The sequence below is a fragment of the Furipterus horrens genome, unplaced genomic scaffold (genome assembly GCF_987537825.1).
Source record: "Furipterus horrens unplaced genomic scaffold, mFurHor1.1.pri manual_scaffold_15, whole genome shotgun sequence".
NCBI classification, from domain to species: Eukaryota; Metazoa; Chordata; class Mammalia; order Chiroptera; family Furipteridae; genus Furipterus; species Furipterus horrens.
Window position 1 is genome coordinate 9086287 of NW_028327185.1, and position 14678 is coordinate 9100964.

The 14678-nt window shown below is 40.9% G+C and overlaps 1 protein-coding gene across 3 annotated transcripts in view; it reads left to right on the forward strand.

The window, feature by feature from the left end:
* The window catches only part of DISP1 (dispatched RND transporter family member 1), a 136295-nt gene that overhangs the window by 17527 nt on the left and 104090 nt on the right, over positions 1–14678 (forward strand). The window contains exon 1 of one of the 3 annotated variants that reach the window (XM_090263353.1): positions 4913–5013. The exons of the other annotated variants lie outside the window; for them this stretch is intronic. The gene's annotated coding sequence lies outside the window, so the exon portion shown is untranslated. Of the gene's footprint in view, positions 1–4912; positions 5014–14678 lie in introns of those variants that run through there. 3 annotated transcript variants of the gene reach the window in all.

Here is a 14678-nt window from a genome sequence, read left to right on the forward strand (position 1 = left end):
GTTTTCCCCCCCAGCCCTCTGACTTGGAATCATTGAGAATGAAAACTGTTCTCTGCCTGAAACCCTGCAGGCTGAGGCTGGATAACTTGATTTAAACTTTAGAGAAGTTGCCCCCACAGATCATGAGCGGGTGACCATCAGGCCTGTGTGTGGGCCACTCCGAAAGTTCACAGACCACCTGATGAGCTCAGCAGAGACAATCAAGCCACAAACTGGGAAAATGAGTCCAATTCCCATGGCCTCTTCCACTCCACCATCTAAATTAGATGCTTGGCGCTCGACATCTAGAAATCTTAACTGACTGTCCTCCGGACTCAATCACTGAGTTTATAGTTTGTTCTAACCATTAACCATTTTCTTTTGTTTCTATGGAAATGCTCCTTATTAAATGCCCGATTGCTCACAGCACACAGAGACCTGTCTCAGGTGACATCCGCCCCCACCTGTATCACCACCTCCTGAAAGGAGGCGCAGCTGTAAGAGTGGACTGATCGGGTCTCAGCACTGACACTGGGTCCCTGGGTAATGGGACAGTTTCGCAGCTCAGTTTCTGGACTGAAATTTCTTGGGAAAGTTTCAGATGGGGGAATGACAGGGGTCAGGACATCCTACCCCCAAATATGGCACCTTGGCAAGCTGACTATTTTAAGCTGAAGGTGCAGGGAGGACCTTTTGACCTTCTCCTAAAGCAGGTGGGGAGACCCTCACGTGAGAGGTGCCTTCCCTGTATCCAGAGAGGAGCATCCTTATCTCCAAAGGTGGAGAGACTCCAAGGGGACTCTGGCAAGCAGCCTTGCTTGGGGACCCCAGTGTATTGCTCTTAGCTCAGACTCCTCTTGTTCTAGCACTTTCCCATGATGCTCTACTTTTCATCAAACCTAAGAACACTCCGGTGTAGCCATTTCTTTGGTCTTCATTTCCTTAGACAGTCTCCTGTATCCCATAAATTTTCTATTCAATAAATGCGTATGCTTTTCTCATTATAGAGATCTAGCTGAGAACTTAGAAGGGTAGAAGGAAAAGATGTTTTTCTTCCCCTACAAAAAGCACTGAAGAACTTCCCCTAAAACTTGAAAATTCCCTGACTGGAGACTTATATTGGCTGCCCTCTGGAGGAAGAAAAGGAAAATCTGAAAACAAATCTTCTAAGCCTTAGAATCTAAGGGGACATTAAGTATTGTTAGAAAATCTTACATCTTATTTTGAGAGAAAACGGGCCAGGGAGTACTTGAGCTGAGCGTGGATTGCCGTGTGGATGGCTCAGGTAGGAACGAATACTCCGAGACGCTTAGACAGTAAGGCTGAGATGACCATGAACACGCCAACACTTACTTGAATTACAATTTTGCCAGGTTCATTCTGAGGACTTCTTCAAGAGCGTCCGTAATCTTCCAAGAGATGATAGACATACTTCATCAGTTCTCTGTAAATTTTAGGCTCAAAAACAGTTTTTCGTTTTAGATTGAAAAATTTGATGCAAAGTTTTCCTTCTGTATTTTAATTCATTTTTAAGTGAAAAATGATGCTTTACGATATGAAATAGCACGTGTACTATTTTAGGGTAAATATGAGGAGGACATCTAGAAGTCAAAAGGAAATTGAAAGCAGTGTTTCCTACGTTCTTTCTTTCATGTGATCTTGTAATATAATTACTTGTATAAGATGCATGTTTTCCTTTGCTCACTAGATAAACACCATTAAAAATAATATTTTAATTGAAAGGGCGCTTAACCCATATGCTTTTAATGTGTGAAGGTTAATGTTTTATCAAGTTGTTATTTCTGTAGCAGGCGGTCTTAATTGAGTGGTTCTTGGCAGCGGGTTTCCTGAGCTCTAAGAGAGAAGATGAGCATCGAAAGGAAACAATTGCTCGCTTTGTAAGTGCTGATATTGAGTAATGACCAAGTACATTCATTTGCTCAGCCAGTATAAACTCCAGACAGACTTCCCCAGCCTTGTCCTCAAGTGGGTCATGTGATTTGGTGTTTATCACTGACTTGAATATCTTCAAGTCTTAAAAACCACGTAACTTGACCAAGAAATCAAGCAGCTGTTTCAAAGGACTCTTTGCAAGTACATTTTATTTTTTATTTTTTGGGGGGTCACTGGAATGAAAAGAAGATTGCGCAAATTAGTACACATATTGGAACTCCCCCCTCCCTTTCTTCCACTCCTGTGCCTTCTTGAAAGCGAGTTTCAGTGCAAAGCTTTCTACAGTACTTCTGGCTGGTTCTTCCCAAACGGTCCCTCCCTCCCGCACAGTGGGCTTTGTGCCAAGGCTAAGACGGCATTACATTAAACAAAATCAAATAGTACGACAGGGATGACAGTAAGTCAGCATCTGTGAGACTGTAACCTCTATTTTATTTAGATCTTATTCCTTTTGTCTTGGGGTTAATGGGGAAGGAACCTAATCCCCAAGGAATGGTATCCACTGTACCTTTGCAAAGAACCTGCAAAGGTTGCTGAGTTGGCACACATGACCGATCGCTCTTTTGTATTTAGATGCCTGTGTTGTTTCCAACCTCTGTTTACTCTAAAACTTGTTTCTGGGTCCGTCCTTTCTTTTGCAAGCTGTTAGGACCTCTAACGTGCTGACCTTCGGTTGTGCTAATGGGAAATGCTTCTCTGGTGGTTCTTCTCTTAAAAACGGGGTTGTTTCAACATTGAGAACTTCAGTGTTATTATCTGGCGAGAGCTACTCCTCGATTTTAAGTATCACTCAGCGTGGCTTTTGTATGTGCACACGCACACACAAGGACTTGTGACTCTGAGTTGGCCACTGCCATGTGAAAAGGGAGGTGATTTCAGAGGCAGTGTGTTTATTTCTGGATAATAACAGCACCCTAAGTTAATTTAACAAATCATATGTGTTAAATGTCCAAGACGTATATAGAATTATGTTGGATGCTGGAGAGAATTGATTAACACTCTTAAGTTCTTCAGACCTTACATCCTAGTGTTGCTGAATGGAGTGCTGTAGGAGTTGCAATGAGAGATGTTATCGCAGGACAAAGAGGTTAGAGACAACTTGATGGACGTAATGACCTGGGCTGGGACTTGAAGGTAGGAGACCCAGGAGTAGAGGAGGAAGTGCCCAGCAGAGGGAACCAGAGTGCAGGGGCGGAGTGGCGGGGCACATGGCGTACAGGTCAGGACTTGGGAAAGATGAGACTGGGGCTGGGACTTGTAGGACATTGGGTGCCGTCCTGAGGAGACTGCTTCTTGTGACACAGATTCATTTATCTGTTAAGCAGCTGCATATTAATTGTGTGCCAGGTGCCAATTAGACAGAAGAGGGTGGGGGTAAAAGCGCAGGTCCCAGAGGCTCTGAGCTTCCCGGCTGAAGTCCCGAGTCACTCCCCGATGGCTTAGTCAGCCTGTGCAAATCTCTCAGTCCCCTCTGGCAGATCTAGATTGATTTGTGATGACAAATTTGTCAAATCACCAAATTGTTGGTTTTTAGGAAATTTTCTAATGTTTAAGGTATTAATAAGAACCTTCATTTTTGGTTACAGGTCAGGAAATATATAGAAAACCATTATTACTAACAAAAATTTTAGAACTTCACTTAGCAGTTTAGCAGTTTTTCAGTTTTAAATGAAGGATTGTTTTAGCGACTTGATTTCTTTTGGCTACTGTTGAGTTCATTTTAAATCAAATTTAAAATGAAAGCATTTTAAATCAAATTTAAAATGAAAGCAAAAATGAGTTAGATTTAAATTTAAAATTTTAAATTTAAGCAAGTTAAAACTAAAATCTGAACACACACCAAAGAAACCACAGTTCACCAGAACAGTCTTGTACCCATCCTGTGGCCGGGGGCATACGATGGGGACATGGAGGGTTCTATGTGTGACAACCATGCCCGTACCACATGGAGCAGGGGACGATGGTCACCAAGACAAGATGAACGATGTTCATTTGTGTGGTCACTACTGTTGTTTTCTTAATCAGGAAGGGGACTCTGGAAAGCGTGCCGCAGAGGCAGAATTCGCTTGCCCGGCCTATTCCAGACCAGCAGTGAGCTAGGTCCCTGCCTCCGAGGACAGGCTTTTAATGAAGGCCAGTGAGGTGAGTGACAAGGACAGCCTCACCGGAACCCATGTTAGCGTGGCAGAGAGTGGGTATTAGGTGTGTCCTTCCAGATCGCCTAGTTTTGGGTTTAGGGACACTTCCCAGGCGTTGATCTTGGGTTGTTGTCCCTTCGCGTTTGGCTCTCCAGCTCTCGGCTGACTTCTTACCAGCTGCCCCTTGGCCTCTGGCACCACTGGACGGGAGGGTCACATATTCAAACTGTGGCGAGACGTGGAATGGGCAGTGGCACAAGGGGCCAGGAAAGGCTCAGGCCCGCTGCTGGGCCTTGGCATTTAGAATTTACATCCCTTTCGTTGCTGACTGCTGTCCCCACGTGACCACTGCTTTGCCATGGCTGTGTGAAACTTCAGTGTGATGAATGGGTTATGAAGCGTGCATTTCAGATGTTAGGAATTAAGCTCTAAATTCACTTGACAGAAACCAGACTCGTGTTTCCTCAGAGACCCTGAGTGGAGTAGAATCGGAGCCAGAAGACCTGGGCTGGAATTTTGTGTCACTCAGCAAGAAATGTGGTTCTTCTTAATCTGTTTTCTCTTTCATAAGGGGAGGGATAGTCCTTCCTATTGTTGGGTGTTGCAATGAGGCTTAAACAAGATGCTGAGAGAGCATTTTGCAGCATTCTAAAGAGCTACGTCAATGCCAAGGGTAGATTGTGTCTTTGGAGGGGGGGCAGCACATCACCAGGACCCACATGCTAAGGCTCAGACTTAAACCCATAAGTGGTATGAGGGCAGAACCTTGTTTGCTCGTTTTCTTTATTTCTGTTTCCGAATTTTTAATCATTTCTGTCTGTTCACCCACTTTTCTCAGAAATATGATTACTCTGCCCGCATCTCGGAAGAAATGGTGTAGCAAAGCACAGCACCCCGTTCTGTAGCCAGACAGATAAGCTAACTCTGCGGGCTAATCCCTCAGGTAAGGAGGCAGGAGACTGGGCCCCAGGCTGCTCTCTGAGTCCTCTGTCTGCCTCAAATAAGAAGGAGCAAGAGCGTGGATGGGAATTTTGAGGACACAATACTGAAAAGAAAGATGTTTGGGAAAAGGCTAGATGGACGCCGGAACTCAGGCTTAGCAACTGAGCAGAGAAGCCGGGAGAGGAGTTTGGTCTGGGTCCAAGGAAGACAGTGGGGCCCCTAAGGCCTCACCTTTGAGACACTGAGCTTACCCACCTCACCCAGCGTCCGGCTGTGCGCTTTCAAAATGCCACCACGCTGATATTTTTTTATGTATGTAAATTAGCTTTCATATGCTGATAGATGATCATTAAGGACTTGACGTATTTTAAGACAATATCCCCATGATTCTTTCTTAGTAAGAGACGTATATCCTTTGAGTTAGTTTTTTTCTAAGGGAAGTATTTTACTCTTGGCTCTTTTACACACGAGCTCTGTGATATTGGGCAAGTTACTCAACTTCTTTTGAACGTTCATTTTTTTATTAGGTGTTAAATAAAATAATATATGTGAAGGACCTAGTACAGTGCCAGTGCGCAGTAGGGATTCAGTTAATGATGGGCGTTATTTCCTGATTTAGGTTTAATGTGTAAGTACATTTTTGTATGTTGTTGGCAATAAGTTCTTTTGATATAATATGAACATTCCAAGTAATGTCAGTTTTATAGGTTTCAATATTCATAGATTAAATATATGTTCCGTTCTTTCATAGGTTTCTGAGAGAGCAGATACCCTGTTCTGTTGCATTATATGCAGTAACTCAAAAGGCATAGATCAGTTGTCAGAGGCAGCTTCACTGACAAAAAGATAATTTCAGATTTTGAAAGGGTCACTTCTTTTTAAACTTTACTTGGGTTACACAATATTTGTAGCCTTGATGAGAAAATTAATGGTCTTCTCGAGCTAACTGGGAGTCACTTAGACTATAGGCTAGGCCAGTTATAGCAGACCCACTCTGTGCTGGAGCTGCATTGCCCTCGCCCGCCTCTCCCTCCCTCTCCTTCCCCTCGCCTTCCATCTTTGCTAACAGACAAAACTGCAAACTACACCCCAGTCGCTGTTCTTGATTTTTTTCTTTTGAGAAATAGAACGTCTAGCCCCACCCAAGTGTTAGCTAACCCACGACCATCCAACCACAATGTATTTCCCAGCTACATGCCCCCAAATGGAGTCCCGTGACTAAGTTTGGGACCCTGGGATGTGAAAGGAAGCAACGTGGGAAACTTTTGGGGGTCATCTCCTTGAAGACTAAGTCATTTGCGCTGGACGTCCTCGTTCCCCTTTTCTCTTTGGCTGGGCAGTAACAAGAATTAAAGCAGCAGTCTTGGGTCCAGAGATGGACCCCAAGTGTGGACGATACAGGACCTGGAGCAGGCTACTTACCCACCCGAGATTTCTCACTTACCTTTGAACTCTTAGATGAGAGAAAACGGGCTTCTATCTGACTGAAGCCCTTGAGCATTTGTACTTCTTTGTTGCAGCTGTTACAGTCTGCTGCTGTCTACCCACCTGCCAGGGGCCCGAGGAAGGGGAAGATGGGGAATTCTTGTTCAGCGGTGTAGTTTCAGGTTTGCAAGATGAAGAAGTTCTGGACGTTGGTCGTACACAGTGTGAATGTACTTAGCAACACTGAGCCGCGCGCCTGAAAATGGTTAAGAGGGTGAATTTTATATGTGTATTTTACCACTATTTTAAAAAGTTTAAATCAACTGATAGGTAAATACATGCAACTAATTTTGTGTGCAATGGCATCATCTAGCAAGTAATGGAGAAATGCAGAAGTTTGAAAGACTTTTCCTGAGAATATACTATCTCATTTCCTAAATATTTAGAACTATGCTGCCAATTTCAGTTGCTAAGACAGTACGGAGGGAGAGGATTATATTGGTAATTTTTGTCTGCTCTTTAAACGGTTCTAGACTGAAAGCTTTCAAAAAGTTCTGTAGAAAAGTTTTCTTTTAAATCCCATTGACCATTGATTTGTATGGATTAAAGCTTTGTGTGCCTGGTGTATACTTGCAATCTATATATCGTGAGTGGCCCAGTTAGAGAGGCGTTACCTGTGTCGTACTGCCAAGCTGGCAAAGCATCAGGCCGCCCACGACAGATGATGTGGGAGGAGCAACCCCAAAATCTGCCTCTGAGTAGGGAGGCGAATCTCATGCCTCAAGTTAGTCCTGTTCGTTTTTCCCAGAGTGATCAAGTTATCCAAGAACCCGGAACAATATCAGTTTCCTTTAAGGTTAGCCACCAAAGCCAGGTGATCATTCCCAACATTCTTTAATTAGCTCCCCAGTTCCGAGACGGGAGGGCAGAAAAATGCAATTAGATACGCTGGCCTGCCTGTGTCACCAGCCACCAGCTTTTATACGCAGGATGTTTAGAAGGTTCTTAAAAAACCAAAAGAGTACTTCCACACCTATTGTACCATTTAGTTAAATGCTATATACATATACTGTATTTTCTTTAAATTACTAATAAATGCAAAGGTGAGCAGAGTACTGGATTACTCTTGGGTCAGAGATCAATTATCCTGTTTATCTGTGTGACTCTAGCCTCTAACACAGTGCTGGGCATATAAGAAGCTTTTAAGATGTTCGAATGGATGAATAACTAAATCAATACGTGTACCAGTTTGTGAATTGGGATAAATACCACTTTCATCTATAAATCTTTCTTTTATGAACATAATGTTTCATTTGCTTTTCCTATGTTTTCCTCCTTCCTTTTAAAAGCTCACTGAGCTTAATTTTAAGTGATTTTCTATTGTACTAGGATTCCATACCAACAAATGAAAGTATATTTAGCAAACATTTATATAGTGCTTACTACGTGCCTGGTCCTATTCTCCAGAAGTCCTGTAACCCTCATAAAACCTTATGAGGTGGTTATTTTTCCATCTACATGAGGAAACTGAGGCATAGGCAAGGTAGGTCACGTGCTCTGTTATCCAGCTAGTAAGTGTCTCAGCTGGGGTTTGAACCCATCCCTGGGTTCCAGAGTCTATGCTCAGCCAGCACACGGGCAGTCTCCTGTTGTTAACAAATGTCCGAGCTAAAAGTTGTCTCCTTCTCCTTGGAAGGCTGCCCATACTAGCGGGGCTCATCTTATTATTTGTAGTAAATTTTGTTAAAATGGAAAATTTTAACAGTAATATTCATTGTACTTTTATCACCAAGCTATTCAATGACTAGTATGCATTATTAAGGTTCTCCATAGTGTAAGCATATTTGACGTATTCCTAATAATATTTATACTGATAAAATATGATAGTGGTCAATGGGCATTATTTCAAATGTAATGGTGTGTGTGTATGAGACTTTGGAAGTACTTTAACTTTCTGCCGGTATTAGTAACGTGTTCTTTCTTCTGAAACATCTTAAGTGGCAGAGAAGAACTGGGAGGATTGAGATGAGAAGAATTGGATTTTTAGACATCTAGCTAATATTTTTGACATCTTTGCCAGGCACCTGACAAAGTTTGAACCCAGTAGGGTCCTTAGTCTTCTAATTGTTCTAGGTACCCGAGGAACTGAAGTGTTTCTCTTTTTTGCCCAATTCTGTGATCTAGGAAAGAGTTCTAAAAATTTACACTCTAGTTTGAGTTTGATATTTCACACATCAAGGTACTCAACTCACATTTCATTTATGGCTGTATGCGGCCCTTCCTGAAAGTCTTTGGGATACTTCTTAGTACTTTGGTTGTTTAAAACCACAAATACCCTGATTTCTCAAGTATGAGATATCTAAATTCATGGCGGCACCTCTTAAAACCTGTCATTTTAAAAAAGGAACCGTGGGTTGTGTTCAGATAGAGCGACAGCAAAAGAACACAACACGGATGGAACACCACGTGTCTTCCCAGAGAAGGAGTCGCAGCTGCTCTTCTGTTTTACCCTGCGTGCTTTCGTTCTCCCCCAGAGGACTGGTCGTTTTACAAACACAGTGTCTCGCAGACATTGTTTTGTGTTAAAGATTAAAAATAGCAACCAAGAGTGGCCAACTTCTAGAAATGTTAGTATTTTCCAAAGTCTGTCCTGTGAGACTCTTAGTTTTAGGACACGGTCGGCTAGAATATGGTTTTGTGATCATAAACTGAGGACTCATTGTGTAAATACTGCCCCTCTCAACAGACACAGATGTGTGTGTGAACACACATGCTTGGAGCAGGTACAGCAAACACGTATGTATTAATGAGTTAATAAGTCCTGTAGTGATGAAAACTGGTTTAGCTTTCTTGTTTAGCTTGCATTTCCCACAGTTATTTGAACTTAGAACTCTTTCCCTTTAATATCAGTTGGTTGTCTGACATCCTTTGTACCCCCCAGACTACTCTTTGGGAAATAATGCTGTACAGTACAATGGTGAAAACAGTATGTTATTTTTATCAGGTTTCAGAATAATGACCCATCAGAAACCATCATTACTATTTCATAGTTAATAAATGGATTTTAGGGAAGAGCATTTAGAAATTGTTAGAAACTTAAGGTACAATGACGCTTCCTTGAATTTATTATATAATTCTTTGCACTTATTGGTATGTTGCTTAAAATACTTTTAATGTGTCTACTTAGTATGTAATTATCAACTTCATTAAACCCAATGAATCGGGGAAATTATGCAAATCTAAGATAGCCTTAAAAAAACGATGGTTTTTAAAGGAATGCAGTTTTATCACTGAAAACACTTCATCAAAAGTTTTACTAAAAAACTATTCCTAAGAGGAAGATTCTGGGTGGAAATTCTTTAAAGAATAAATAACAGTGACTTCTAATTAGTTCAGGTACAAACAGATAGGCACTTCTGAAATACTTGAGATTATTTTAAAACATTTCCCTCAAAAGTTTTCGCTTTTCTTACATGGATCCTACTCATCTGATTTGCTTTCTAAGCCATTTCTGGATAGAGTAACCTGTGGCAAGTTCTTAATATGGCACGTCTCATAAAATCTTGGTTATTTAGTGACCTGTGTCCCGGGAGTGGAATGAAACAAACGCAAAGGAGAGATCTTCTCTAACGATGAAGAAGGGGGCAGGGGGGAATCTGTTTTGATCAGTGATAAAAATAACAAGCAAGAGCCAAAGACTGGGCTATTACATGTAAAAGGAGTCATCGATAACCGATAAACCGAAAGGAAAGGCACGCACGTCTTGAGTTCCGTGAGTGTCCAGATTGAAGGCCAAGAAGTGTTAAATCACAGTAGCCATCAAAAAATAAGAGAAAGGAAAATGAAACAATGCTGGAAGAGAGGAGGGATTATTCGTGGTGGGCGTGGCAACCAAAACGGGGAGGCGAGGGGCCGTGGGAAAGTAGGCGCTGCTGCTCCACGGAAGCGTCCGCAGCAGAAACCCCAGCGAAGCAGCAGCGGTGTGTCTGTCACGGTTGCCACCGAGGACACTGGTGTGTCCCATCCCCGTGACGTGTCGTGTAGGGGCTAGGAAAGACACACGTGGAATTGCTGTTGTCCTTAAAGGGCTACTGTTTTACGTGCTAAGTGTTTATCTCAGAATCTACCCCGAATAGCCCATTGTCGGCTCTTTGTGTTTGTATATTTAAAATAGCGTGCGCACACATTTGTTTCCTAAAATCTTGTCATATCAGTGGTTCTATGTTGCGATTCCTCTGCCTCTTACTTCCTTTGACACTTTACATTCCTTTGTGGCAGAAGAAAATATTGAAAAGCGTAGCGGTAGCGCCCATTTCACTGGAGCGGGGAAAGCAAGGTGAAGGTTAAGTGGTTATGCAAGGAACGAAGGGAGGGAAGCTTTCAAGTGTAGCTTAGAAACCAGGAGTTTGGTATTTTTATAGGGAAAAATAGGATGGCTAATTGAGCCGGCTTTCTGAATTTAAATTTTTTAATGCTTGATTCTGCACTAAAGTATATTAAACCTTTCAAGTATTATCTGTATCGGTACTGGCTAATCTACCTTTCGTTATATGATGGATAGCTGATCCAGCCTTTCCTTTTAAGAAAATCCTTGATGTATTAGGTCGTTAAAACAAATTCTAACATTTGGTGCTCATTAGTGTTGTAACCGAAACAAAAACATTTTAATGGTTAATCCCAGAATATTTTGAAGTTAGTGTAACTTTGCTGGAAAGGTATTTAAGCTACAGTATCAATTGCAAATAGGCCATGAGCCAATTTTCAAAGCTGTTTCTAAGTAAGACATTGAGGTTTTTCAGAATGCAAAAAGAAAAATACATTATGTGGCACTGTGCCAGGAGGCAAAGAAACTGAATGAAACAATTGCATGTGTATCAATTTGTACTGATAGTTGTATTTCTAAGTGAGTAGTTTAAGATATGAAAGAATTTAGAATGACTGTTACAACAGTTGCTTTATTTTAATTGTAGAGCGTAAAGGAGGTGTTTTGAATATAAAGACGGTTGGGAATATCTGGATGACAAAATTTCCAACTCAATATTTAGGGTTTATAGCTAAATTGACCTGACACAAAATGGGATGCTTCAGCTTTTTGACTGGACAATTCAAGAAGACTGCTAATTATTTGTCGATTAAGGTAAAATAATGATTTTCTGCAGTTTAATGATTAAACAGGTAAAGTCTTTATGTAAGATCCTTGCTGCTTGTTTTTTGACTGGGCCAAAGAATTTGGCAAAGAGTATTTTCTTCTCAAAGAATACTCAAACTGTCGCCAATGCAAAAGCAAAGCACAGTTAAGTGTTATTCATGTTTTATGTGCATCCAAAATGGATCCTGCACTTCATTTGTCATCCAAAAGCAAAAAGGAAATGGAAGACAGTGATTAGATTGATAGGAAATACAACCTAATGGTTTCTATGTATGTTTGACATTTAACCATAGACAGTATTGCTTGCAAGAACTCTTTTATATATATGTGTGTGTGTGTGTGTGTGTGTATATATATACATATATATATATATATTTGAAATCTCAGGTTATGTTTTACTCAAGGTTGTTTTAATTTATATTTTTCAATGTAGGATAAAAGACTAAAAATTACATGCCTATTAGTTCTGTTTTCAACACATGGTTTTGAAATATACAACTTGCAATGTTATTCACATTATTACAACAAACAATTCTTAACACAGTCCTTTATGAGTTTCTGGTTATTTGAACAATATGTTTAGGTTATTTTGAATGATTTTTATTATGACTGTGAATGGATTTATGTTGCATGTTTGGGCTTTCTCTGGAGCTCAGCTGGATGGATAGCTTAATGACAATTCTATTGTAACATTATTTTGAAGGCTTACTCTTTATTCCCCCCCCCTCCTGTGATATACTACTATTGGGGTGAAAATACATTTTGGGGTATAGTATTTGGAAATGTATGAATCACTTGACATGCTTTAATAATCAGAATAATTTACAGTCAAACGGCAGAAAGCTAGAATTGGTTTGGAAAGCATTTTCAATGACGTAAACAATACTCTATGATGACTAATAAAAATCAAAACATCATTTTAATGGTGATGAAGTTTTAAGTAACAAGTATTATGATAGGAGAGTTTAAGAACTAAGTGTCTATTTCTGACATGGTGCAAGATGCAGTAGAACTCAAAATCTGTAAAACTATTAAGGACATCATCTCTAAGTTCATTTTCTAACGATGATAAATATCACCAGGTTTCATGGGTAATAGCATATATTTGTGCGGGATAACTTTAGAATAGATATTATATGCATGTAGTATAAAATTCAAAGGGTATAAAGGTATAGAGTTATGAGTCTCTGCCCTTCGGCCACAGTGCCTCTCCTGGGAGGCAACAGCTGATATCAGTTTCTTCAACAGCTTTCCAGAGGTTTTCTGCAAGTACAAGCCTATATGTTACGTGTGCATATACTTTATTTTGCAATTTATTATCCAACTTAAGTTGTTCCCATTCTTGGATTTTATGAAATATGCTGAAATGAAATTATTTACAAACCTTGCTTCAAAATTAAAAAAAAAAATTTTTTTGAAGGATGTTGAAGCAGGATGACTCTTACGAAGACTACAATGTGCATCTGCACTTAGTACTGCCAGACAAAATCTTGCAGAAGGTCAGTTACCTTTACACTGAACAACATGGGGGGACGGGGAAGTGACAGAAATGTTATGTGACCTCAGTAGCCAGTGTCAGGTACACACTTTTGAATCTCTCCATTTTATTTTCTTGTAACATTAACTTTTTTGAACTGTAAGTTGTGTATAATAAAATGTTCCTGTTTTAAGTGCCTAGTTTCAGGTGTGTGACACATCTGTCAATACAGCCACGTAACCACCAGCAAGTCAAAATATAGAACATTTCTGCTACCTTCCAAGTTCCCCTGTGACCCCACTCCTTCATTCCCCCTCCCCCTTCCAGCCCCGGGCAGCCACTGATCAGCTGATGTCACTGGTGTTACCTGTCGAATTTAACGCCATTGGCTGCACGGACAACACATTTATCCATTTTCTACTGATAGGCGTTTAGGTTGCTTTTTGTTGCTATTATTATGAATAAAGCACCTATGAACATTTATGTGCAAGTCTGTGTAGTAATATGTCTTCATAGCTCTTGGGTTAATGCTCAGGAGTGGACATGCAGGATCATAGAGAAAGCTTGTGTCTACCTTCATGCGAACCTGGCCAATGGCTCTCAGAGGGGTCCCGTGCCCCGTTCCCACCTGCAGCGGGCGGAGGTCCCAGGGGCTCCCCATGCTCACCAAACTCACCATCGCCTGTCTGTGTAATTTTAGCCGTTCCAGTGGTGTGTAGTGGGACTTCATTTGGTTTGAATTGGTATCTCCTCATGTGCTTATTTTCCATGAATATAGCCTCTTTTGTGAAATGTCTATTCAAACCCGTTTTTAAATTGGGTTGTCTTCTTGTTATTGAGTTTTAACAGTTCTTTATGTGTTCTGGGTAAAAGTTCTTTGGTGAATGCATGCATGTATTGTGAATATTTTCTCCAGTCTGGGGCTTGCCTTTTAATTTTCTTTCTCTTTTTAAATCCTCAACTGAGGATACATTCATTGATCTTAAAGAGAGAAGAAGGGAGGGGGAAAGAGAGAGAAACATTGATGTGAGAAACATTGCTTGGTTGCCTCTCGTATTGTACTTTGACTAGGGATCGAACCCGCAACCCAGGTATGTGCCCTGGCCAGGAATTGAACCCGGGACAACGCTACCCAGCCAGCGCTTCCTTTTCATTTTCTTGATGGTGTTTTTAGAGGGTATACATTTTAATTTTGCTGTTTATCAATCGTTCTTACATGGTTTCTGCTTTTTGTATCTTGCCTACGAAATCTCTGCCGAGCCTAAGGCCTTAAAGATTTCCTCCTAGATTTTCCTTCAGAAATTTTAGTTTTTAGCTTTTACTTTTACGTCTGTAATCCATTCTGACTTAATTTTTTGTATATTGAACGATGTGTGTGTATGTGTGTGTGTGCATGGTCAGTAGAAACCCATTGAAAATGTGCTGTGCATGGAGACAACTTTAGTGACAGTATAGACGTTGCAACCCAAGAGTTAAAAGACAGGCAGTGAGTTGATAATGACCCAGCTGGGACAGCAGTCATGCATATGGAGAGAGCCGGGAAGAAGATAGATTGGACAGCCTTTTAGAGATAGAATAAATTGGATGTGGGTAAAGATGAAGCTAAGGCTTACAG